Source organism: Acinonyx jubatus, chromosome B1 (genome assembly GCF_027475565.1).
Source record: "Acinonyx jubatus isolate Ajub_Pintada_27869175 chromosome B1, VMU_Ajub_asm_v1.0, whole genome shotgun sequence".
NCBI lineage: Eukaryota > Metazoa > Chordata > Mammalia > Carnivora > Felidae > Acinonyx > Acinonyx jubatus.
This window is the reverse complement of record NC_069382.1, coordinates 74,088,029-74,113,197: the sequence shown is the minus strand read 5'-3', so window position 1 is coordinate 74,113,197 and position 25,169 is coordinate 74,088,029. Positions and strand designations below refer to the sequence as shown.

At 40.4% G+C, this 25,169-nt stretch overlaps 1 protein-coding gene across 5 annotated transcripts in view; it reads left to right on the top strand.

The window, feature by feature from the left end:
* Positions 1-25,169, top strand: part of FHIP1A (FHF complex subunit HOOK interacting protein 1A) — a 242,186-nt gene that overhangs the window by 122,058 nt on the left and 94,959 nt on the right. Inside the window, exon 3 of one of the 5 annotated variants that reach the window (XM_015081397.3) lies at positions 23,660-23,772. The exons of the other annotated variants lie outside the window; for them this stretch is intronic. The gene's annotated coding sequence lies outside the window, so the exon portion shown is untranslated. The remainder of the gene's footprint in view (positions 1-23,659; positions 23,773-25,169) is intronic. 5 annotated transcript variants of the gene reach the window in all.

Below are 25,169 nucleotides of genomic sequence, written 5' to 3'. Positions count from 1 at the left end.
GACCAAGCACTAGCTGGGGAGGGGAAGAAAGAGAGAGACACAGAATCTGAAGCGGGCTCCAGGGTCCCAGCTGTCAGCACAAAGCCTGACTCGGGGCTTGAACCCATGAACTGTGAGATCATGACCTGAGCCGAAGTTTGACGCTTAACCACCTGAGCCACCCAGGTGCCCCTTAAATACACATATTTAATGTTAAAACAGGTCATTAAAATTGCATGTATTGTTAAGCAAAAGAAAAAAGTTATAATATATGCTATGCAAGTCTTAGGGTAAGCACAAGCACATGAATTGGTGAATATGTACACGTAGATGCAGATTTAAAGTAGGATATCTGGAGCTTAACATAGTTATTTTTGTCTGGTTGAGTGATACCAGTTGTGTTTTTTTTTCATATCTGCATTACATTTATTTTTCTGTAATTAATCTGCATTGTTTTTCTGATAACAAGCAAATAATACAAACCTCCTGAAGTAGTAACCCCAGCTCAATCCAAGGGCTAGAAATTGCTTACACACCTGAATTTGTGAGGAAATGTAATTGTTTTGAATGGACATAATTCTTACCCCGAGGTAATCCAGTTTGGTTAATTTGCCTTTATTGACATTGATAATTGAGGAGATCTTTGAGTTCTTTGAAACAAGATTTAGAAAAATTTCGCTCTGATTGTACCCTGATAGAAACCAAAAGAAACTAAAAAGCAAAACCAAAGACAACAATCTCTGGGGACCTTCCTTTTTTCCTTCAATAGTTAAAATTAATACCAATGAAACTTGTTAATTGTAGAAATTTAGAATATTTAGACAGATAACAAAGCAAATAAAATTAAACACACATACAATCCCACTTTCCAGAAATAACCACTATTTACATTTTGGGTTATGTTCTTCCTGAATTTATATTATAGATGCACATATGTGCGTGTGTGTATGTGTGTATTTGTAGTCACACAAAGAGATACATGCACAGTGTTTCTTACCAATAGAGGACGGTCCACCAGACTGTATAGTTTAATGAGCACCGGGACTGTGGCTTGTGGGCATGTCAGAGTTCATAGTGCAATAACAGTGCCTGGCACTTAGTTGGAATTGAATAAGTATTCATGGAACTGCATGCATCTTGATGATCTTTCAAGTCACCTGTTTTGCTCCCAAAGGTTATTTTGACGACTAGCTAGAATCTCATTGTGTGGATATACCACATTTAGTTTTTTCCAGTCTTTAAGAAAGCACCGCTGAAATAAATGCTCTTGTAACTAAATGCTTGATACATCATAAATTATTCATTAAGATTAATAACCTAGTGGTTGAGTTGTTGGACCAAAGATCAAAGGGTATGTATGTGTTTATCACTTTCAATAGCACTGACAAATGTCCTCCAGAAAGGATGCACTATTTTACATTTCCAGTGAAAGAACACAGTACAGTACTTGATTTTACCTACACACTTGGGATCATAGACCTTTTTTTAAATTGATTTCTTTTTTTTTTAGATAATTGTAAATTCAAATACTGTTGTAGGACATAATGCAGGGAAACTCCTTGTACACTTTGCCCAGTTTCCCCCAATGGAAACAGTTTGCAAAGCTATAGTATAGTATTAAAACCGGGATATTGACATTGATACAATCCATTGATCTTCCCCAATTTTGTACTTATTTGCGTGTGCCTTTATTACCCTGTTAAGTTCTATACAGGTTTCCCATCTGGGTAGGTTTGTGTGTCTACCTCCACAGGCAAGATAGTGAACGGTTCTAATACTGGAACTGCCCATATGTAACCATGTCACTTCCCCCCTGCCCTCCCAGTCCCTATCTTCCCATACCTAACTCCTGGCAACCACTAATCCACCCACCATTTATAAAATCTTGTCATTTCAAAAATGTTATGTGAAAGCAATTGTACAGTATGCAGCCATTTGGAGTTGCCTTTTTTCATTCAGAATAATTCCCTGGAATTTATCCAAGTTGTTGCTATTATCAGTAGTTTGTTACTTTTTATTGCTGAGTAATATTTCATGATATGGATATACTATAATTTGTTTAACCATTTACCTGTTGGACATCTGGGCTGGTCCTAGTTTTTGACTGTTACAAATAAAGCTGGTATGAGCATTTGTGTCTAGGTTTTTGTGTGAATGTAGGTTTCATTCTTTGTGATAACTACCCACTTGGTCAGTTGCTGGGTTGTACTGGAGTTACATGTTACAGAAACTGCTGAACTGTTTTCCAGAGTGGCTGTACCATTTTACATTCCCATCAGCAGTGTGTGAGCGATGCAGTTTCTCTACATCCTCACCAACATTTAGTGTTGTCATTTTTACAAATTTTAGCTTATTTTGATAGGTGTCTAATGATACATCATTGTGGTTATAATTTGTATTTCCCTAACAGTTAATAATGTTGAACACTTTTCATGTGCTTATTTGCTTCTGGGTATCCTCTTTGGTGAAATGTCTGTACACATCTTTTGCCTGTTTTCTAATTGGATTATTTACTACTCTTGAGTTTTGCGAGTTCTTTCGTTTTCTAGACACTTTGTTGAATATGTAGTTTGCAGATATTTTTTGCCAGTCTTTATTTTGTCTTTTCATCTTCTTCATATAGGCTTTTATAGAGCAAAACGTTTTAAATTTCAATGAGGTTCAATTTATCAATTTTTCCTTTTATGGATCATGCTTTTGGTATCAAGTCTCAGAACTCTTTGTCTAGCCAACATGGCCTTTTGATTCGTTCCTCAGAGACCCTCTAACTTTCATCATAATTTTTCAGCTTGGGGTAACTGTGTAGGAATTGGGTTGGACTATTTTTGGGTTTATTAATAACTGGGCTATTGTCTTTCCTTTTCTCATAACTTTAGTTGGGAGAATATAAGGGTACTGTTTTATTTCATGCTGCCGAGAGCTTTCACAAGATGTTACAATCCTGCTTCAGAATCGGGGTGCCTGAGTCTGGTCATTCATCCTGTTCCCGGTCTCTCTTACCAGTTCTACAATTTCTTGAATTGTGACAAGCAAAATAAACTCCTTATTTTCTGCCATGAAGGATGGTGATGAATGTGGAAATGGGCATTGTTAGGACTCCCCTAACTGGGCTTTTGCTGAGTCAGAAGCTGTAAACCTTTAGGGATTTGTATTTTATGTTTTACAGCTTCCTTTAGGCGAGGTAGTAGTGTGTGGTGTAGCTGGGTGGTTGACAGTGAACTCTTTAGCAAAATGGCCTAGTTTTTCATCCCGGCTCTTCCGTTCACCAGCTGAGTCCGCAGAGGCATGCTCCTTAATCTCTCTCTCCTCCGGTTTCCTTATTTGTAAAATAGGGATAATAATAGTATTTACCTTATGGGGTTGTCCCAAGGATTAAGTCATTACATGTAAATTGCTCGGAGCATGGCCTGGGGAGCACTTACGGTTGTTGTTAATACTTTTATTATTATACCTCTTGCATCAGTGTAATAAAAGTAAGTAGCTTGGGTGCTTATTAACATGCAGATTCCTGGATCTCCACTCTTAGACACACTGAATCAGAATCTGAAGGATTAAGGGCTCTAAGGAATCTGCATTTCAGCAAGGTTCTCATATGGTTCTTATGGAGGCTAAGGTGTTTGAACAGTTCATTACTCAGTTGCTTCTGTTTCTCTGTGGTAAGTGAATGCTCCAGTCTTTCTTTACTGTCGGGGTTGGGTGCTTCTGCCAAGGCAAATGCTTTCTCTCTAAGAGCACTCCTAGTTGTTACCAGAGGCAAACCAAAGTGCCTATACAGGATCAAGTTATGGTGGAACTCTATTAATATCCTAACTGATTCAGTGGCATTTCTGCTGGGGTGAGGCAGGTGTGAGACCATAGGGAGTGGTGGAGTCTATGGTAAACTGGAGCATGCATACCAAACCCGTTAATCTCCCAAGTGGGAATAATAGTAATAAAAAATAAGCCAGGGGGCTGGCTTCAGTACTCTGGCTGCCAGTTGTAGTAGCCTTGTGCAGGTATAGAGCAGGGTCTTTTGTGTGTGTTTGTGTGTGTCGGTGGGGGTGTGTGTGGTGTGGGAGATTCTGTTTGCCATCTGTGTGTCAGTTTTTTCTCTACCAGCCGTAGTTTTTTTCACCAGCTTGTCTGTTAGCGATTATTGTCCAGAGTGACTACTGGAAACTAAACTCTGGGATATCCTTAGGCTATGCGGATAGCAGTCCATGCTTCCGTTCTCGAAGAGAACGGCTCTCTAGCACTTCTCCCACAAGGGATGCTGCAGAAAGACACAGAAGTTCCCCCGCTGAGAGACTTAGCTGACATTTTCTCTAAACAAGACATAACTTTGCCTGGAGACACCCTTTGGAGCCGGAGGCTGACTCTTGAAGACACAACAGGCTTCGTTCTTGTCATACCACGGCAGTTCTCATAACCTATCTAAGTGGTTCCCTGGATCTCCAGGTCCTTCTGTTCCATCTGGAAAACACACTACCCACTCCCTGGTGAGTGTTCTATTTGGTCGACTATTTCCAGGGTGTTCTTGAGGTTCAGATTTCTCCTCCCACTGCTGAGTTGTGTGCATTGTTATAGCAATTATATAATTTCATCAAATAACATTGAAACTGATAAAATATATGTGTGGAGAGAAAACTGTTCCCGTGAAGTTGAATTCTTTGTAAAGAGTAAAATGAAGGCAAGTTGCTCTAAGACATTGCTGTCAAATTGGGTGTGGAAGAGATAACTCGAAAAGGTTGGGAAGATGTTTAAAATACGAAAAGATTCTACACTTAGATTGATTCGCACTGAGGTTTTTCTCAGCTTCAAGTAGCCAAACTGGAAATGATACATTATACATTATGAGCATGGTTCATGCAAGAAAGACAACTTTGAACTTCAGTCAGTATGCCTGTACTTGAAGAAATGGCAGTGTGAAAATATTGGCAAATGGATTTGCTTTTCTTTAGGGTTCATGATGAAACAAAGTATTTAAAATGTGTATATATGTCCTTTTTAAAGAGTCTCTGCCTTCAAGGACATTGTGTGTTCATCTACCCACAGTCATCTCAGTTGCAGTAGGATTTCTGCAGCCCCTCCATCCCAGAGAGCTATATGCTAGCAAAATTGAGTAGTTGACTAAGACTGGTCTGCAGCCAAGCAGGGGGCAGGTTTTCTTTTCAGAGAAGACAGTCCTCTAAAAACTAAATTATCTATAAATACCTTTCAAAACAATTCTCACTGAAAACTGAAGTTTGATGCATTTCTTTGTTGTCATAGCTGTTTAGTTTTAGTTCTTCAAATTCTTAAATGGCAGTAATTATACATTTGGTAAAATCAAACATTTTGTTTTCTCTTCCTGTGAGAAATTTCTCCTATAACTGATGCTCAGTATTCAATATAAGGTGACACAAAGTGATTCATTTTTCACGTTCAAGGCTATTCAAAATATACTCTAAGCAGTAAAATTTGGTATAATAAATTATCCTTATTTCAGACACGAACTGATAAATTGTTTTTATGTAAGATCTTAGTGGTAAAAATAAGTTTAGAAAAAGTAGTAGCAGTCTGCTTAGATGGCTGACCCTGTTCTGTTCCCACTGTATGCTCTGAGTGTGCCCTGTGTCCCCACGTCAGGCAGGCTGCCCGGCTATTCAGGTCACATCCGCTGACCCCGGGCTCCGAGAGCATGAGCTGCTATGGCTTCCTGGACCAAGGATCCTTCCAGGCAGTGATGTTGAAGGTAGAACAGGCAAGACAACTTGGATAAACAACTACATACTATTTTTTTCTTGTGCTGACTTTGGCCGAGTCCAAATTGAGTAATAATACCCTTTCTGAAGAAGACAGTTTGCTTTTTGGAAATATATGTACCACCTGCTAGTAACCAGTTAGTCTCCTGCCCCTTGTGATCTGCAGACTATTAGATGAAGCTAGTGATGTCACTTTTCTTTTCTCTGAGTTGTTCATCTCTGCTCATGAAGGATTTTTTAGCACACCAAACTGGTTTTTAGACCCTGTCTGGCTTTAGTAACAAGACTAGATAGAGATAATCATTTATTACCTACACAGGGCAAACGTCCAAGATGATTTGTTGAACGAATGAATTACTTTGCTGGACCCAACAGACATGGCTTATATTTGCTAATAACCTCAAGTGAAGACAGGCATTATGATTAGGTTAATAAACCATTAAAGTGGAGAGTGGGAATGTTAATGCAGGTATAATGTACTAGAATTGCCTGACCGGAGCAGAGAATTGGACTTTAGCCATCACACATACATTTTTGTAGTCCTTCCTGTTCCTTCCTCTTTTCCACCACAAGAGCTTGTTCTTTTGAGACTCATGTCTGTGTCATCACTATCCAATAATGTTCATTAAGCTCCTGCATGCTGAGGACTGCTGGGTTTCGTCCCTTTTAATGAGCATAGACGTTTAAGTTGAAGGATAGGCTTTTATGCGACACTGCTTTGTCCTGGAAGGACTAGTCTGTGAGGACACATGATTTTGGCACGCGTTTTCCTCAGTGCAGTAAGCTAATTAGATCAATCACATATTTTTGTTGGCAAGCTCTTTAAAACAAGGGGTAAATCAGCTTGTCTTTGTCCTGGAAGATGTTATCAGACCTGGGCTCTTTGTCGGCATTAGCCATTAGTGGGATCTTTATCTTGATTTTGTAAATAGCCACTTCCTTTCCACAGTAGATGTTTATGTTCTATAATTCCTTGCTAATCACTTTGTTACTCCCTGCGGGGCACCTTTTCACTCACCCCACATTGCTTGTACTGGGTACAGTGTTGCATAGTGCTTTGTTTTGTGCTACTGTTGGTTTGGTTTTTAACATACGTTTTACAAATAAGTAATTGCACTAAATGTTTCACAAAACTTACAGAAAGCAACATGAAAGGAAACTTTTCTAGTCTGACTCTCCTTGGGTTGTGGGATGTGACTTGTTTGTCCCTGTTTTTTTTTTTTTTCCCTCCCAGCGTACAGCGTTTCCAAGTTCTTAATTTTTCCTTCAAAGCAGGTTTTTTTTCTTCCATTTGTTCAGCCCTGTTTTCTCTTTGTCCTCTCACCTGGCCCAGTGCCTCATCACTGCACCAGTTATAATCCCTCTCTCTCTCTGTGTCTTTCTCTCTGTCTGTCTGTCAAAAGCCTCATTCCAACATATCCCATGTTTATCTAACAGACTAATTTCTTTATGTTCCTCTTTTGTCCTGGAACTGCTTTGCTCAGAAATCTTTATCAACTCCTAATTGCCTTAATGAACTAGAGCTTTAACTCACTTGTCTGGCTTTCATTATCCAGTTCCATGCACTCTTGTGCATGGACTCTTCAAAAGTAAGTTGTCTGCCCAAGGTAAGCTTGTTTACTGCTCCATACAGGATGGTGTCATGATAAAGAACACGGGCTCTGGGGTCACATTAGCATGGGGTTCAGATGCTGGTTCAGCAGCTTACCTTGGGCAGTTAATCTTTTAGATTTCTCATCTATATTTATTTTTTTTCCAACGTTTTTTATTTATTTTTGGGACAGAGAGAGACAGAGCATGAACGGGGGAGGGGCAGAGAGAGAGAGGGAGACACAGAATCGGAAACAGGCTCCAGGCTCCAGGCTCCGAGCCATCAGCCCAGAGCCTGACGCGGGGCTCGAACTCACGGACCGCGAGATCGTGACCTGGCTGAAGTTGGACGCTTAACCGACTGCGCCACCCAGGCGCCCCGAGATTTCTCATCTATAAATTGGGCATAATGATAGTCCTTCCTTCACAGAAGTGTGAGGTTTGAGTTGTATATGTATCTGGCACAAAGTAAGAATTCAGCAAAAGGGTGATGTATTAGTGTATTATGCATAGGTAGTCTAAAATGCCCTTCTAATAACTATCTTAGTACTTACATAATGCTTACTATGTGTCAGACACTGCCCTAAAACCCTTATATGAATTTGTTTAATCCTCACAAGAATTGATATCAGTCCCATTTTATAGATGAGAAAACTGAGGCTGAGAGTTTGAGGGACTTCCTTAAACTCACACAGTTGATAAATGGCAGAGCTGGGATTTGAAGCTAGGCAGTCTAGCTCTAGAGTCAGTGCTCTTAAACACTATTCTGTACACTCAAATTCTACTTGTGAATTTCCTCAGTCCCCCAGCCTAGAGTGATGGCTCTTTGTCTGAACTCCTAACTAGTATAATAGGGAGAATAAGTTAGTAATTACTTAAGTCTTTGCTGTTTTGTATTCTTCAGTCCTGTTTATGTACTAAAAATTCCTTTGACTGTGAGATTATTACATGCTAAAATAGAGATTTTGGAAAATGGAAACATCAAAGAAGAAAATAAAATACACCTGGAGGGGCGCCTGGATCTCTAAGTTGGTTAAGCCTCCGACTTCAGCTGAGGCCATGATCTCACAGTTTGTGAGTTCGAGCCCCACGTCAGGCTCTGTGCTGACAGCTCAGAACCTGGAGCCTGCTTTGGATTCGGTGTCTCTCTCTCTCTCTCTCTCTCTCTGAACTTCCTCTGCTCGTGCTCTCTGTCTCTCAAAAATAAATAAATGTTAAAATATATATATACCCAGAGATAACTGTTCTTCACATGGTGTCTGTCCTCTTTGTCTTACTTATAAATATTATACATATATACCTGATAATACAGAGCATTTATATATATTATATACAATTATGGCCATGCCATGTATATAATTTTGTATCCTGTTTTTCTTAACATTATATGTATTTGCCTATGTCATTAAGTATTATTCTAAATCAACATTATAATGAGTGCAATTTAATTGTTTATGTAATTTGTCTATAGTGGACCAACAGTTTACACCCAGGTCTTAAATGACTAATAAATATTTCTATAATTAAATAGGTCATAGATCCTGGCTTTAAAGAGGACTTCTGGTATCTTAGCAAAATTGCCTTTCAGCGATTGTACCACTTTATTATGTCATCATCCTGGGAAACTCCAGGTGTTTAAAGTGCTTGTTGACCACTCATTCACTGTTCCTGTTGACCAATAACATTTTGATGAGCCATCCCCAATGTGATAGATGATCTAGGGCAAGGGTCATGACTCACATTGCACCAAACCCAAGGCACATGATGTTGCATGAGTAGTTACTTGGTTGATTTTTCAGTTGAGATGTGATGGGCTCTGTAGAATTCTAGGACTTAGGAACTGGAGGAGACTGTACAAACTGTTTAACCCATGTTGTGAAGATGAAGAAAGTGAGACACAGAGAGGTTAAGCAACAGGTTCATAGAACTGGTTCGGAGCAGAATGAGTCTTGATCTGGTTTTGAAACTCATTGATTTTTCATTTTGTCACACTGTGTCTCATTTACCTTAATTATTCATCTACATCTGTCCGTCTGGCTTCCCAGACATAGCTGACCAAATTTGGAGGTACTGCTTAGAACAAAATAATCAATGTTTGCAACTCTTTGGGGCTAAGGTAAAAGGGTTCAGGTTAACCTAATCCGGCAGTCCAGCTTTGGCACTATTCAATCTTTCCTTTCCCCACTTAGAGCTTCCCAGGTGCCAATGTTTAACTCTGATAAAATGGAAGAAGTGTGAAGATGAGGAAGATGAGGACTTGAGCAATGACCTGTCCCTGACGGGCAGAGAGAGGCCTCCGACTCTGTGAAGTTCTTTAGTGCTTTGTGCTTGGAAACAGGTTTCCTTAGGAGTGTGGGCCTCGGTGGTACCTGCAATGTCTGGCCGTGTGGCTTTCTCTTCTGCTGTGGTTTGAGGAAAGCTATGGTATGGAGCTAGTCCACGGAAGCTGACTCAGTCTGACTAAACCTTGCCCTGGAAACTGGTTCTTAGAACCATCATTTTGTTTTATTTTTATTTTTGTAAAAAGTTTATTTATTTATTTTGAGATAAGAGTTGGGGTGGGGTACAGAGAGGAAGAGAGAGAGAATCCCAAGTAGGCTCTGTACTGTTAGCACTGAGCCCGATGCAGGGCTTGAACCCACAAACTGTGAGATGGTGACCTGAGCCAAAACCAGGAGTTGGACACTCAGCTGACTGAGCCACCCAGGTGCCCCCTTAGAACCATAATTTTAATGCAGCTTTGCTCTTCAGGCTCAGAAGGATGTAAGTCCTCACTGCTTTCACTCTTTTTGCCTTTGTCTTAAGAGCTCTTGGTTTTCCAGGAAGGTCTAGGTAGCACGGATTAGTATTTCTGTATATCAGTATTGTGGGATGAGACGTAAATGCATTGAGTTTTTGCAGTTCAAATGTTTTTTTGATATTGTGATGATTAAGGCATAGAAAGGTTAGTAGCTTCAAGGTTGGAAACGCACATTAAATTCATATCTCTCCTTTACTGCCAATAAGATTGACTAAAATTACCAAGGCAAGATACTTCCTCACTTTTCTTAGTCTCAGAATAACCTACCTTTATCACCCTACCCTTAAACAGAGAGCATAGGATGTTATTAATTGATTACAAGAACTGTCTTGATGGATTAAAATTTCCTGTAAAAATAATTTAAAAAAAAAGAAAAAAGAAACCTGCTTTGAAAAGCCTCTGGCCTTTGGGGAAAGGTGAATGCCTAAACCCTATTTAATATGCTTTTGGAGGAGAAGTTTAGAAAAGGCAATTTTTAAAGATAATTATGTCCATTCCTCTCTCAGGAACATATTATGGTTGTTTAAACATCATGGAAATGATAGGTAAAACTGGGCTTAAGTTTTTGGCCTGACAACCCTGTTTCCCTTTCTTTTACTTAGTCATTCATTAATTCACTCAACAAATATTAGTGAAGGGCCTCTTACGTGCATTGTGTAAGGTGTAAAAGGAGATTTTAATGGTGGGGGATGGGCAGGGGGGAAGCAAGCCTAGCTAAGAGTCTCTTCTAAAAGAGGGTTGGGAGGTCATATGGGAGGAGGAGCTTACATGGGTACTCATTGGAAGAACTATGATCTTTTTGAACTTTTAAGCCAGCCCACAAGCCCTTAGTGGGGATTTAACTTCCTCCTCACCATGGCAACTGGATCATCCACATCCTTCACTTTGAAAGGAGCCAGTTCAGTCTAAGATGCTTGGGTCCCTCGTTTGCATATCATTCCGGCCAACCCCAGTTAACCTAATTTCAGTTCCTGTTTTGTATACTGTGCCTCAATGAAAACTACACTCCTAACTTTTCGCCTTTATAACTCTGTCCCTCTTTGTCTTCCTTGGAACACGATTCAGTGTGTCCCACGAATTGCAATTCTAATCATCCAAATAAATGCTCGCTTAAAAAAATTTTTTTTGGTGAATTCTTTCCTGGTCAACAAAGGCATTGGGTTTGATAACAGCAGTGAACAAAATACACTTTCATGGGGTTTATCATCTTGTGGGGCAAAATGTCCAGTCTTTCTGGGAAGACTTCCCAATGGTAGAGACATGCAAGCCAAGACCTGAGCAGTGAGAAGATGTCCTAGTCATCCAGGACTGAAGAATATGCCTACTATGAAAAGATCTGGAACTGTGGGGATGTGCATAAAAGAAGGAGGACCATGAACATATTCAGGCGGAGGGACAGAGCATTCATCTCAATAACAGAAACTGTTTGCTGTTATTTTAGAGCCTAAACTTTGTTTCTCTGGTGGCCAGGTTCATGGCCAGAGGGAAACGCAACGAACGTCTCAGGCTACCACTGCGAAGACGTTCTTTTTGATCCCCACTTCATCGGATTCAGCAGCTCCAGCGACTCCTGCCTTGACACTTGTTCCCTTTGTTGGAAAACTACACGGTGATTCTTCCTGTAGATGGGCAGTTTTGATTGGAACGCGTCATTGCTACTCAGAAACCGGGAGAAAATAATTGTGATGTGCTTCTGTGCAGTCGTGCCATTAATTGGCCTTATCTTGTCCCCTGCAGGGTTGTCGTAAAGGAATACAGGCCATCAGCTGCATTCTACCTTGTGTGACAAGTGGCGGAAGTATCTGCAGCGGTGGTGCTGAAACTACATTACAAAGAGGGTCTCTGTGGAGCAGGCCACACACTCACAGAGAGCTCCGAGATCAGCTGGTCCATGTTCTTTGAACTTTCTTAAATGCTTTTATTCCCCCCAACAAAATCTTCTTTGGATGTGTAGGTTATAAGGCTGAGAAAAGCAATGAATTGACACCTGGGAGAGCCTTCATGGTCATTATTTTTTGAATGTCTAAGCACTGATTCTTCCCGAAGCTCTTGGATTCTGCCAAGCACATGCTGAAAAAGAGCTAATCATACCAGCTCATTTGTATTAGTGCTTGCAACGAGAGAGACACTGTGGAGCACATACTTGTAGTGTCACATTTACTGTCCCTAGCAGCCCTATGATGTTGACATCATATGGTCCTCACTGTTTTACACATGAGGTATTAGGCTTAGTGACCTTTAATGACCCGCCTAAGGTCACATGGCTAGAAAATGATGGGAGCTGGCCTTGAACCTGGGTCTCCCTGACTTACCAGCCAGTGTCCTTAATTGCCAATCTAGTGGGACATCAGCACTAGATGTCAAAGGATGTTGTCATGACTTCGTGAGGTCACATCTGTGGTCAGGATCAGGACCCAGTAATTTTGACCCCTGGTCCAGTGTTCTTCGTGCTGTACCATAGTGACAGCTGCTTTGGAACTATCAGAGTGATATCTCATAGATCAGCTAGTTTCCTAGGAGAACAGTTACCTTAAGCAAAACGTAGTGACGCATGTCCTTCTTTTCATAAAGCAAAAGAATAGTGTTTTTTTGTTTTTTTTGAAAAGGAGATGAGCATGTGTTGGAGGGGAGAAACCCCTTCCTCCTCTCACCTACCTTATTGTCTTGTCTGTAACCAGACAAGTCAAAAAATCTTTGAAAAGGGTTTATTTTTGAAAGAAAAAGTTAGTAGGTGGGTTAATTTATTTGTCTTGTTCTCCAGGTTGTTTGTATGTATGTATTTATTCATTTATAAATGTTTACTTTTGAGATGGAGTGAACATGCAGGGGACAGCAGCAGAGAGGGGGACACAGGATCTGAAGCGGGCTCTGTGCCGACAGCAGAGAACCCGATATGGGGCTTGAACTCTCGAATGCTGAGATCATGACCTGGCCCAAACCAAGAGTCAGGTGCTTAACCGACCGAGCTACCCAGTTGCCCTGATATTTATTTATTTTAAATGAACTCAAATCACCTACCAGTCTAACATGAGGGACAAATATTTTTTAAATGGTAATGTAAGCACATAGAGTAAAAGCTACTTTTGTGTTAATTCTTAAGACTGGTTAGGACTGAATATTGGGAAATATGGATTGAGTTTATTGAAGCAGCCTTAGTGTTGTTTTTTGTTGGTTTGCCTGCAAAGTTATGTTCTTTCTGTTTGAAGACTTCTAACATTTCAAAAAATTTTTGTTGTTCAAAGAAATAGGATTTTCTTTCTTTCAAAGTAATCTTTAATAGCTGTGGATATGTATGTAGCTTCTTGTGGTTGACTGATAGTGCTTGTTGTAGGCCGTCTGGGATGCAGACTCTGAGATGGTTAGGTTAGGCTGTGTTCTTTGAATCAACACCTGTGGGGAGAGAAGGAAGCAGGACTAGGCAGAGAGAGATGATGGACTGCCACGAAGTCTCCACAAAGGCCTGGGCTGTCCTGAATTGGGGTGAGGTGATCCCAGTGTTCCTTAGTCCAGGCATGGGTGTGGCTGCCTTCAAGGAGAAGGAGTAATATTGGGTAAAATGGCTGTCTTCAGCAGAGGGCAATTTCTAGAGAAAGCTGACAGCCAGGAACACTCGTAGCAGCTGGGAGAATAAATCTCTTGGCCCTGGAGGGGCTGTGTGGATGTCGCAGCAGCCAGTACAGTGCCGTCAGCTCTTGAAATTCAGTAGAAGGGTAGCAGAAGGTGGAGAGGAGGTTATTAGATGATCTTTGTGTGGTGGATATGGGTTTAAGGTAAGTGGATAGTTGAAGATGCAATCTGTTAACAAATTCAGTCTTACCCTGTGTGTGTGTGTGTGTGTGTGTGTGTGTGTGTGTGTGTGAAGAGAGTTTGAGGTATAGCCCCATAAAAATAGAACCACTTTTTTTGGTGTAGAATTTACCTAATTTATTGCGTGATTTATTCTAGTATTAAATTCCAAATCTGGCTAAGTCACGGATTTTTAAATTGCTCACACAGGAATGTGCTTGTATTATAATTATCTGAAGAAAAGCCTGGAACCATGCTGCATGGAGAAGATGAGCATGGCCTATAGAAATTTTATGTAACCAGGAGCCAGATTGCAGAATCTGATCCACAGGGGGGATTTAATATAAGGATTAATGACCTGAATTTTTATTTAAAATATTGCATGGTTTTATATTTCATTAACAATTTTACAAAACACATGTAGTTACATCTTAATTTGCTAATTTAAATTATATACAAAAAATTGCAGTAGATCCACAACTAAACTTATGAGCCGTTCCTCATATTGATCAGTATTTGCCATATGAAGAAATAAACACAAAAGTGTTTTGAGTCAGCATTTTGGGTAATTAATTCATCTTTCTTTAAAAAAAATTTTTTTTAATCTTTATTCTTGAGAGAGAGAAAGAGAGAGAGGGAACAAACAGGAGGAACAGAGAGAGAGGGAGACATAGAATCCGAAGCCGGCTCCAGGCTCTGAGCTGTCAGCACAGAGTCTGATGCAGGGCTTGAACTCACAAACCACGAATTCATACCTTGGCTGAAGTTGGACACTTAACTGTCTGAGCCACGCAGGCGCCCCGTTTTGTTAATCTTTCTAACATGCGTTGGAATTACAAACCAGTTGGATTTCATTTGCATAGCTACTCCTGGTATAAGCAGGGAAATGCAACAGCATATCCAGTAGCTGAAACCCCTGATTTTCTAAACTGAGTGCTAGGTTGTGGCGGTAGCAACAACTGGGTGACTAATGGTTGTAGTTTCTTCCAGCCATTATTTTGCCTATTCCCAAACTTTTAATCTGTCTACGAGTTGGATTTGTAATGGGTACGAGCTCCATGACACCTTTCTCTTGACATTATAGTAAAACAAATAACAAATGGAGACATTTCATTAAGACCTAGAATGTAGAGAATCACGTCGTATTTTTTTTTAATTTTTTTTTCAACGTTTATTTATTTTTGGGACAGAGAGAGACAGAGCATGAACGGGGAAGGGGCAGAGAGAGAGGGAGACACAGAATCGGAAACAGGCTCCAGGCTCCGAGCCATCAGCCCAGAGCTTGACGCGGGGCTCGAACTCCCGGACCGCGAGATCGTGACCTGGCTGAAGTCGGATGCTTAACCGGCTGCGCCACCCAGGCGCCCCAAATCACGTCGTATTTTTATCAACACACTTCTCATTTGGTCAGGTGAATTGCTGCCCTGTGTCACTCTCAGATACATTCCCGTACAAACATGGTATCGGTGAAAGAACCCCTCTTTGGTGAAGCCATTCCTACGCCCTTGCTTGACCACTGCTGCAATGGACTCCCCTTCTCTCTCACCAGTCTCCCAGCTTGTCCGGTCTCTTTGCCTCTGCTTGTTGTTAGCCTTGCGACCATTCATCTTTCCTTTAGCTTCAGTTCCTTCAACTATAAAATGGGTATGATAGCCCCTACCTCATTGAATGGTTGTGAAAATTACACAGACGGTTTAATGTGGTACCTAGCACAGGGTACACTGACTCCCATAAATGGCAGCCCTTACTTCTGGTTATTACTGTTACTTGCCCAGGTAAACCTCTCCCCGGTGTGAGTTCCTTATTCCCCGAGGCTTCGGACTAAATCTTATTTCCGTGCTCCACACTGTGCATCTTGGGCAGTTGGATGAGTGCTTTGTAAATCACCCATGAATAACATAAATTGTGATCCCTACCCCCAAGGAGACCAGAGTCTGGTTCCGAAATAACTAGAACACAAAGTAGAAAGTACATTGCCATAGGGAGATGTAATTAAGAGGTTTAGAGAAGAAAGAGATTAATAGGGTAAATTTAAGGCAGGCACTTAGTAGGTGTTCAGCATAATGTTTTTGATCCTGGCAGCCAGAGGTCTGGGGATGCTAGAAATTTTTGCAGGATTATAGTGGACATGTTATGTTTCTGCTTTGAATTCTACCCCCCTCAACTTGCAATGACAGCTTGTTCTTTGAACTTTACATGTGACAGGGGTGGGGAGGGTGCTTCTTTTTTAGCCTAAGCAGGTGGAATTAGATCTGAGAGCATCTGTTAAATGCATCCAGGTCCTTTTGACACTTTTGCTACCATTTACCGAATACATCTACCATTATTTACACTGCGTGTGCTGTTACGCTGAGCCCATGCTTATTTCATATGCTTGGTTGCAGTGTGTAGACAATATGAGCATTTCTTTTTTATTTTTAAAAATTTTCATTATATTGTTATTCTGTTTAATGACTTTGAAAAGATTCTCCAGAGAGAGAGAGAGAGAGAGAGAGAGAGCGAGCGAGCAGAATAAATTATTTTTTAATCACATTTTTTGGCTAGCATGTTCTGCTTTGTGATCCTCCTCCCTTCCCCCCCCCCCCCGCCCCCACCCAATCACATAAGCTAGATTTAGGGGAGAAATCACAGGAGGATCTGTTCAGACAGTTACTTGTTTGATTCCCCCAGAGGCACTGGCTCTTAGATCTTCTACCAGTGTAGCTCTTCTGATCTTTTATTCTGTAAGGTGTTTGTGTCTCTGTATGATGGATGTTTCACTGACCCAAGTAAATGGAAGAAAATTTTCTCCAGCCTTTAAATGTATTGCTTTCCTTGTTCTTTCAAAAACACACTTTTCTTGGGTAAGAACATTTTAGAGGCATTTGGCATCAAATCAACAGAATTGTGGCCTTTAATGGAATTTGAAGCACCGAGAGGTGGTTTGGTTGGTAAGAATCCATTTTTTGTTGTTGTTGTTCTGTTTCCTTCTCCTTGGCTACACCCCTTTCACACAATAAACAGCTCTCCTCCTCTTCCTCCCCTTATTTTTGGAAACAAGAGTATCTGATTTCATTGAGTTTTGTAGTTTGGCTTTTATTGTCACTTTCCTTTTTCCCTTGAAGGGGAGGAAAAACTCAACTTGTGTACAGAGTAAATTAAATTATGAGGAAAATAGTCCATGGAGTTAAACAAGATGAACTGAGGTTTTGGAACTGAATCTAAGCATTGCCATGATGTTGCAGATAGTCTAAACTATGATTCAGAAACATATTAGTCATTTTGATATACTGTTGATTTGGCTAATTACCCTGAAGGCTGGCTGGCAGACTGAATTGCCCAAGTCACCTAGTAATTTCGATCAAATCAACGAGTAATTACAGTTTTGTGCAGGCAACAAATATAGAATACTGATTATGTTAGACTAAAGAAGATGTTATTGTGATATAATCATATAAAATACTTAATTCTAGCATTATAGCAGTCCTTACCTTTTTTGCACTCAGTGCTTAAATTCTCAGCACATGACAGACAAAGATTGTGGCAACTTTTTGGAGAAAATCGTTTTATTCTCTGAATAAACCATACTTATAAGTAAGTACTTATATTTTAAACATACATTAATTATAATGAGCATGTGTTTGGAAACCCTTAGAACTAGATATGGTCAGGTTTAAAGCTCGAATTCTCTTAGATTTCGCATAGAAAGAACCTAGAAATGAACAGTTTGTATGCTAGAGCCCAAAGTTTTTGCTACTAAGTTCACTATCAGTTCATTAGATCAATACTAATATTAGCACAATCAGGCCCACCTGAAATCCAGATTAAATTTGTTTGATTCCCATTCCGTTGTCCTCTTTTTTCTCACGCTGGGGAAATCCTTCTCCAGAGTATGGTGTTTATTACCAGATTTGTAACTGGCAGTGTTTATATGCTATTTTCATGGGCATAAATTTAAAATATTTTAGAAACAGAGCCATGTTTACTGAATGGAAAAAATCTGTCTTTAATTTTACTCCAGTTGTCTCTTGGATGGTTTACCTACATTCCTTTTCTATGAAAGCAGGAAATGTAACTTACTTGGAATTAGCACAGATTTGCTATGTAGTTAATGTTTGTGAGGCTCCTCCTTGTGAGTTATTCTGAAGCAAGCTCCTATGTTGTGTAGTAACTTCACCCACCTTATATGTCCTTGACCTACCACTCCCCCGCCCCCAATAAATCAGAGAAAGAGAACAATAATTTCAAAGTTTCAGATATTTTGAGTTTGTTCTTGGGGAATTGTAGATGTGTTCCTGCTATCTTCTTGCTTGGTCCTAACTTCCACCTGCCTCTCCTGGTGTGAAATGTGTCCGTGTGCTGAAAGCCATTCCTGCATTTGACCATACATGTTATGTTTGGTACAACCAACCCCAAATGCCTACTGCTTTCTTGGGATACTCTAGCCATTTTGCCAGCTTAATGAGACAAAGTATGTTGATTTCCAGCAAGGGCTTTGCTAAGGGGTGTCGGTAGTAATTTTGAGTGTTTGCATGTATTGCCTTAGGCATGGACATTAGAATCTACAGAGAAGCTGCAATTCCATTCCAGTGGTATTGAGTCAGATCGTCAATCTTTGGTAATTCTGCAGGGTTTAGAATGTAAGCGAATTATTATGCATATGTATGTTAATATTATATAAAATTATCCTTCCACAAAAAGGAACTCTTTTGCTTCCATACCTACTTCACAGCTCCTTTGATTTTAGAAGTTAATTAGCTCTCAAGTGCAGGATGCTTTGAGGGGGAAGTAGGAACTCTTGTCTACTCTTTTTGCTCATCGTTTTCCACCTGAAACACTAACCCCAGGGAGAAATAGTGCCAATTGCAACATTTATCTCAAGCAAAATTTAATTTAAAATACCGTCTTTGATTTTTCTTTTCTTGCTTTCACTTTCTCTTTCTTTCCCCTCTGTACAGAAGACATTGATACACACATGTTAATTTAGTGGAGAAGAGTTTTAATTAAACAAGTATGGATAGCCTGAAACCATTCAAGGCTGTGCCAGTCACTGTAGAGGCAAGTGTAGATGAATTGAAGCAGAATATGGGAGAGCTGTGATCTACCCAGTTGCTTCTGGAGGCTTATAGATAAATTAATGCCTTCCTCCCCATGAGGACAGCCTCTCAGCAGGTCTGCTAGGGGGCTGGCAGCCATCCAGTCAATAAGCCATCCTTGCTGCAACAGTGGAACTGCTTAATACGAGTCGCTTCAGCTTTGCTTTTATTTCTTGGAAAGGCATCACAGTCAGCCTAAATTCTGGACCCCCCAAGCAGAAATTAGAGCCTCTATTACCCTTTGTTAATTGCAAATTACATATGGCTTTTGTACTGTAGCGTCTCTGAAAAGGCAGCAAGTAATGATTAGTGTTTCCATCTGTGTGCAGAACTAGACTTGTGTGTGTGTGTGCGTGTACCGTGTGTGCATCTCTGTGCGCAGGGAGAGTGAGAGAGCATGTACCTCTCATTGAGGGAAAGCACTGCTTTGTTTGGAGGTAACCGATCTCTTACCAAGTTCTATTCTCGACTTCCACAGGATGATGCTTGTGGCAAAATGGAGGCTTCAGTGTAGTGAGATCTGCTGTTAATGAGTGCAATATTTTTAGACAAGAAAGTTTAAGAAATGTATTTGTAGGTGCATAATATTCGGTTTTCAATGGCAAATGTTAGTTTGGAAGAATGGGGTTTGTACAAGTAGAAAAAAATCCTATTAAAAAAGACAACATTTAAAAAGTTTTAGTGCAGGGAGCCTGGGTGGCTCAGTCAGTTAAGCGTCCGACTACGGCTCAGGGCATGATCTCGCGGTCCGTGAGTTCGAGCCCTGCGTCGGGCTCTGTGCTGACAGCTCAGAGCCTGGAGACTGTTTCAGATTCTGTGTCTCCCTCTCTCTCTGCCCCTCCCCTATTCATGCTCTGTCTCTCTCTGTCTCAAAAATAAATAAACGTTAAAAAAAATAAAAAGTTTTAGTGCATGGTGGTGAAATCGCTCAACTATAACAACTACAGTAAACTGTAATGCTGGACGATTTTTAAAATAAGAGAAATCTTCATAGTGAGCTGTGACTGATGTATTTTTTTTGATTTTTTACTTTTACTTTGACGGATTTTGTTTTGTCTTAAAAAGAGGTCCTTAAAAAATTATTGAGAACCATGGAGAACACAGGATTCCTCCAACGACGTTTGGAGAACCAGTGATCTAGACTGACAAAAATTTTGGCAAGACGTTAACTCTCTCAATTCCCAGAGCTATGAACCCCATAGGGAAAGGTAAACTACATAAATTTTAACTAAGTATTATTAGACAATAATTTAAAAATAAGTATTAGAAAAGTGGTCCTTAACAGTAAGACTGCCACTCTTCTGAATTCTTTGCACTTTTTTTTTCATGTTTATTTTTGAGACAGAGACAGAGCATGAGCAGGGGAGGGGCATAGAGAGAGGTAGACACAGAATCCGAAACAGGCTCCAGACTGTGAGCTGTCAGCACAGAGCCAGACATGGGGCTCAAACTCATGAACCGTGAGATCGTGACCTGAGCCAAAGTCAGACCCTTAACCGTCTGAGCCACCCAGGTGCCCTGAATTCTTTACACCTTCTTAACATTTTTTTTCCATCCATATTTAGTCTATTGGAAGCTAATGAGCCAGAACTCTAGATGTAGCTGTTTTCCCTTTGTGTGTCTTCTCTTGAATATTTTCTCAAACATCTTGTGGTCCTTATAATTGATTCAAACAGCATACTGTAGGGGCGCCTGGGTGGCTCAGTCGGTTGGATGTCGACCTCTTGATTTCAGCCTGGGTCATGATCCCAGGGTCGTGGGATTGAGCCCTGAATTGGGCTCCATGCTGAGCATGTAGCCTGCTGAGGAGTCTCTCTCTCTCTCTCTCTCTCTCTCTCTCTGCCCCTCTCCCCAACTTGGGCATGCTTGCTCCCCTCTCTCTAAAAAAACCAAACCAAAACCAAAACAAAACAAAACTGAAAACAAATGGCATATTCTATTAAGATTCTCTTTTATCCCTGTTCACACCATCAGGCGTTTTCTGCACAGGCACTTTTCCTTTCCTGTTGAGATGAAGAGACATCAGGTCTATTGGAATTGCTATGCTAAGCTGGACTTGGGTACTGCTGTTTTGGATGTTCATTTGCTTTTATTTTATAAACTTTTTTTAAAGTTTATTTTTTTGAGGGAAAGAGCATGAGGGGGAAGGGGTAAAGGGAGAGAAGGAGAGAGAGGGAGAGAGGGAGAGAGAATATTCCAAGCAGGCTCCATGCTGTCAGTGTAAAGCTTGATGTGGGGCTTAAACTCATGACCCATGAAATCGTGACCTGAGCCAAAATCAAGAGTGGGACACCAACTGAGCCACCCAGGTGCCCCTGCTTTTATTTTAAATTAAAAAATGTTTTCTCTAAGTAGTACATGACCATGGTACCAAATGCAAAAAGTGAAGAAAGGTACACAGTGAAAAAAGGTCTCCCTGCCTCCTCTGTCCCCAGCCACCTGATGTCCTTCTGCAGAGGTAGCCACTTTGCTAACCTTTTTGGGTATCTTCACAGATGGTCTGTGCATTTTCAGGCATATAGAGTAACACATTGCTTTTTTTCTTACACAAACGATGGCGTCGTGTATTTGATGTTCTGTACATATCCTGGCAGACTTTCCGATATCGGTACATTCAGAGCTACCTACTTTAAAAAAAAAAATTGTGACATAGTTTCCATTATATAGAAGTGCCCAACTGGGGCACCTGTCAGCTGTGCTGACAGCTCAGAGCCTGGAGCCTGCTTCGGATTCTGTGTCTCTCCTCTCTCCTCCCCTCCCATGCTCGTGCTCTGTCTCTCTCTGTCTCTCAATAATAAATAAACGTTAAAAAAAAAATAAAAAAAAAAGAAGTGTCCAACTTATGTAACTAGACCACTGCTGGGGGATATTGAGGATCTTTCCAGTTGTTTACTATCTAAACAGTGCTACAAAGGCTATCACTGTAGTTAGAGAGGTGCTAGTGGTTAAGAGGATGTGTCTGGCTCAGATCCCAGGATATCTGCATGACTTTGATTAGGCCACTTCCTTTACCTCTCTGTAATTTCCTTACCTGTGAAAAAAGGGAAGTATAGCCCATGGGACTGTTGAGAAGATTTAATGTTGTAATATATTTCAAATAGTCCTGGCACAGAGACATGCTCCGTGTGTGACAACTCTTACTATTCAGTCTGCCATTTTGCAAGATGAAAGGGTCTTCGTAGGATAAATGCACAGAAATCGTTTTGCTGATCAAATTTAATTTTGAAGACTATTGCCAAATCATTCCCTGTAGGTAGAAGACCAGTTGATGTTCTCACCTAGGTGTGGGAGGTGAGCTCATGTTTAGTTCTCATAAATTGCCTCTGGATATGTGTGTAAATCTGGACCGTGATTGTATGTTCCTGAGGCCCATTTAAGTAGTTGCTCAAGAGGGAAAGATTTCAAGTTAAAAACTTCTGACCCCTGAAATTTTTCAGTGCTTCTAGAAGATCTTACTTTTTTACTTTTATCATCATGACATCTTATCTTAATAATAAACTGATCATGGCAATAATAAATGTGTGAGTGGTAAACTACTTTAAACCAGTAGGCTTTTATTATGTACTTCTAGAATTCTTTACCTACTCATAGATGAGAAAATGTAGTCTATTAAATCTTCATACCATTTGTTAGAGGGATTATTATATTTACATGTAAGGAAGCTTTACATAATTTTTTTGTAATGTTTATCCATTTTTGAGAGAGAGAGAGGGAGAGACAGAGCATGAGCCGGAGAGGTGCAGAGAGAGAGGGAGACGCAGAATCTGAAGCAGGCTCCAGGCTCTGAGCTGTCAGCACAGAGCCCGACGCGGGGCTCTAACTCAGGAACTGTGAGATCATGACCTGAACCGAAGTCAGACGCTTTAACCGACTGAGCCACCCAGGCACCCCCATAATTTTTATGTTCATAAAAAAATGAATGTAAAATTAGAACTTGATAGTGTTAGGTTACCACATAAGCTACTAGTATTGCACCTGCTTGAAGGTAAGACAGCAGTCTCGATTAGCTCAAGCACCAGTGGTTTACTCCATTTCTGTCATGTTTAGAGTACGCAAAAGGCACCCAACTCTGTGGCCCGTTTCACAGACTGGTGAAGAAGAGTGCTTTGTCCTAATCAGCATAGGATCATGTTCTCGGAGACGAGCAAATTATTGACTTCTAAGCCTTTGCCAACTCTGTAATAAATGCTAATCACTTTGTACCTCTGATGCCTCACCTTGCAGTGTTTTGGGTAAGAGTGGAAGCGCTTAGCCAGCCATGAAATTGGTAGGACACCAAGGCCTGACCTGATTATTATTCAAGAGCGTGGTTACTCATGGGCTGGAACCAGCCCCACGCTGCTGCAGCAGAACTTTTAGTTACAATTAAAGTCACAAAAATTCTACAAGTCTCTCCAGTAATACCTTTAGTACTAGAACTGGCTGTTAGCCTCTGTTTTGGGACTCTTCATGGCTTTACCATGAATGCATCTTTAAAGTGGCTTTTAAACTTTTTTCAAACGGGAGCAATTCATTGACACTTTTTTAGAATTGGCTGAAAACTGTAGCTGCCTCTCTTCAGAGAAGGATGCCCACAATTTATGAGATTCCTGGATATGCATGGGATTTTATTGGTACTTCACTCATTGGATTTAGTATGTCTTATGCCGTGCATGGATGAAGGACATTTTTTGAAAAGAGGGCTTTTCATGTTGTTACTTCAAAAGGTAATCATCACATCACCTTGGTTCTACTATGGATTGCGTATCTGAAAATTTTCACTGAAAGCACTTGAAAAACTGCTGGGAGGGAACTAATTTTGAATGATACAGCTATAAAGGTAGGTGTAGACTCAACAGCACAACTTCCCAAAGTACCTGCTTTTCCCTAGAAAGTGCCCAAAAAACGTGTTGGTCAAAAACTTTTTTTGCCAAGAACATTTCTTGAGAAGAACTTCATTAGTACGAGAGGGTCCTTAGATTCAGAGCGTTTACCCCAAATCTCTGTTTTAGAATATTACCCCATAGAAGTTGTTGGTTCATCTTGTTTCTGCATTTACCTCAGTTTTGTGGCATAAATCTTACCTGAGTTATCCCTTGATAGCTTTCAACAAAATAGTGGTGTGAAAGGGCGGTGCATACTACCAAAATTGTAGTGGTGAACTGGTTTGTTGGGGAGACTCCCCAAGAATGGTTTAGTTTTCATGTTTCAACAAATCAGTCCATGTGTGCAAGAAACTTTTCTGTTCAGTCACCAGCGAGCTGATGTCTTGACACTTCGTATAATTTTCAAAAACTATAATTTTTACGTTCTAAATCCTTGCCAGTAGTGGGTTAGTTGCTTAAATAGCCTTAAAAATTAAGTCCCCAAACAAATTTCAGGTATGAATATGAATATTAATTTTAATTTTTCTTTTCCATTCTACTTATCAATCAGTCACATGGCACTTTGGTATGACCTCGGTGGCAGCCCGTTCTAGTGAAATTAAAATGTAAACCATGGAATTCTTTCAAGAAGTTATTGACAGTTTTCTGCAAGCTAGTTACTATTTTGAAGTATGCATTTATCAAAGCCTGAAACTATGTGGAATCTACGTACCGAGAGAATTTTCCTTGTGCACACTCTGTTAATGGGCGGTTTACAACTTGGTGGGACAAAACAAGATTCTGCTTTACTGAATAATGGACAGTAAGCAGTGAATGAGCCAGAGTCAAAAAACTATGGCAGGTTGAGGGAGGCTAAGGACAAGGTCCAGGAGACTCAGGGCCTATTGGATGCTTGCTTTATTTTCTACAGTCCAGCATTGCTATGTGATATGACAGCCAGAGAGAAAAGGAAACTGGGCCAGAGGATTACAGCACAGGGAGGATTTAGGTTTAATAGGATTTTATTAGGCTCTAAGTAGAGGTTGTCTGAGGTAGTTTAACCCAAAATGAATCCCCCCCCACCAACTGCTATTACTCATAATTGAGGGCACAAGTTTTCTCTCTCTTCAGGTGTTCTCAGTATTTGAAGAATCTTCACCCCTAGATGGAATTTTACATGATAAGCACATTTATAGTAATAGACTTTTTATGTATTTAGTAGCAGCCAATTCAGGGCATTCCAAAGTGCATTCTAAAACAATGGATTTTTCTATTGGCAATTGCTTAGGAAAAAACCCAAACAAACTGAATTATATTAGAGATGGCTGATTCCTGTGCTTTGGGTTCTTTTTTTTTTTTTTTTTTTAACGTT